The sequence below is a fragment of the Protopterus annectens genome, chromosome 7.part0 (assembly GCF_019279795.1).
Source record: "Protopterus annectens isolate FY-2018-M chromosome 7.part0, PAN1.0, whole genome shotgun sequence".
NCBI classification, from domain to species: Eukaryota; Metazoa; Chordata; order Ceratodontiformes; family Protopteridae; genus Protopterus; species Protopterus annectens.
This window is the reverse complement of record NC_056739.1, coordinates 1,277,410,139-1,277,412,127: the sequence shown is the minus strand read 5'-3', so window position 1 is coordinate 1,277,412,127 and position 1,989 is coordinate 1,277,410,139.

Below are 1,989 nucleotides of genomic sequence, written 5' to 3'. Positions count from 1 at the left end.
TATCCCTAATAGAACCAAGATGCTATCCTCCAAAAAAGGAAGCCAATCTGTGGTCCTCTGCCATAAACAAACTCTACAACAAAAGAAAGAAACTGTTGCAAAAAAAGAGTAAAATCCCATGACTGGAGGAACTCCCTGGTCAACCTCAGTAAGAAGCTGAGATCCCTCATAAAATCCTCCAAAGCTAGTTACGAAAACAAAATTGCCACAGACTCTAAAGACAACCAAAAAGCATTCTATAGCTATGTCGAGAATCTCAATGGCAACACTCAAATCTGCTCTGAGTTACAGCACAATGGCACTAAATATACAGAACCAACTGATATTGCCATCATCCTGGCAGATAGGTTCAGTGCTAACTTTACCCCCCCCTTACCCCCCCTCTCACCCTCTAGAGGGCCCATCTCTATACTGGAAGAATGCAAAGTTTCTGTAATCACTGCTGCACAGGTAAAAAACACACTCTCCAAAGCCAAGAACACAGCATCCATGGGACCAGACAATATCCCAGGCTGTGTTCTACATGAACTACAGAATGAACTGGAACACTAACTAAGTACTATGTTCAATCATAGCCTCACCTCAGGCTATGTGCCCACTGAATGGCGCACTGTGACGGTTATCCCACTCCGCAAAGGGGCAGCCACGATGGACCCCGGGAACTACCGCCCCATTAGCCTGACGAGTCTGGTCTGCAAGGCCATGGAACGTATCATCGTGGAACTCAAACAAAAACATTGGTAATCTCCAAACTCTGGACCCTACCCAGTTCAGATTTGTAACAGGCAGATCATGTCTCTTAAACCTGATTGACTTTTTGAAGCAGTCACCAAAGCAGACACCATCCCCCACTCTGGAATTATAGATAAGCTCACTAAACTAGGTATAAATCCCTATGTCACAAGAAGGGTTGCCAACTGGCTCATGGACAGAACCCACACTGTGAAAGCGGACTCCAAATCCGACTTCAGACAGGTGACAAGTAAAGTACCACAGGGTTCAGGCCTGGGTCCTCTCCTGTTTGGTATCTACTTTTCTGAAGTACAGGCTAACACAGAAGGTCTTTGGCTAACAAAGTATGCAGATGACTGCAAACTAGGAGCCATAATCAAACCTCCTAACAATGTGGACATACTACGAAAGGGCCTCACTGAGACAGATACCAGGTGTCAAAGCCATGGCCTGAAGCTCAATGCCAAAAAGTGTATTGTCATCCCCTTTGGTAAAAACTCTGTACCCATGAACTACCACATAGCTGGTAGTCTACTTAATGCTGAAAATGTGATAAGAGACCTTGGGACACAGGTGGACAGCAGTCTCTCCTTTGATAATCACATCGCCACAGTGGTCAGTAAATCCTTCTACGTAGCTCACCTCATCACACAAGGTTTCTCATCCAGAAAAAAAGAGGTCATTGTTCCCCTCTACTCATCACTCATTAGACCCATTATAGTGTACAACGCCCCTTTTGGTATGTACCTCACAAGACATCTACAACAACTGGAAAGGCCACAGAAATACCTCACAAAGAGCATTACTGTCCTCAAACAGATGCCCTATGCATACAGTCTCAAAAAACACCAGCTTTACTCCATCGTATATCACCTACTCAGAGGCGATCTCTGCGTAACATACAAAGCTATGTCAAACCCAGAGCTGTTGGACATGCTCCACTTAAAGAAATCCCAATGTCTCCGAGTTACACCCTCTAGGGACCTAAACTTTGTCACCACAATAAACAGAGCATGCTGGAGGGATAGCTTCCTGTCTCAGAGACTTTCCATACTCTGGAACAGACTACCTATGTCAAACAGAGCTCCTCATTAGCACTCTTCACAAAAAATCTTGATTGGATGGGAAATAGGAAATTCACCTCAGGGATCACTTCTGTGGCTCTGCTCAACAGGGGCAAAGGAAAATAATTTTCTTAGGTGGCGAAAGCCAGGGTACATTTTTGGCTAGGCTTATATTGGTCCTAGGGCCAATAGC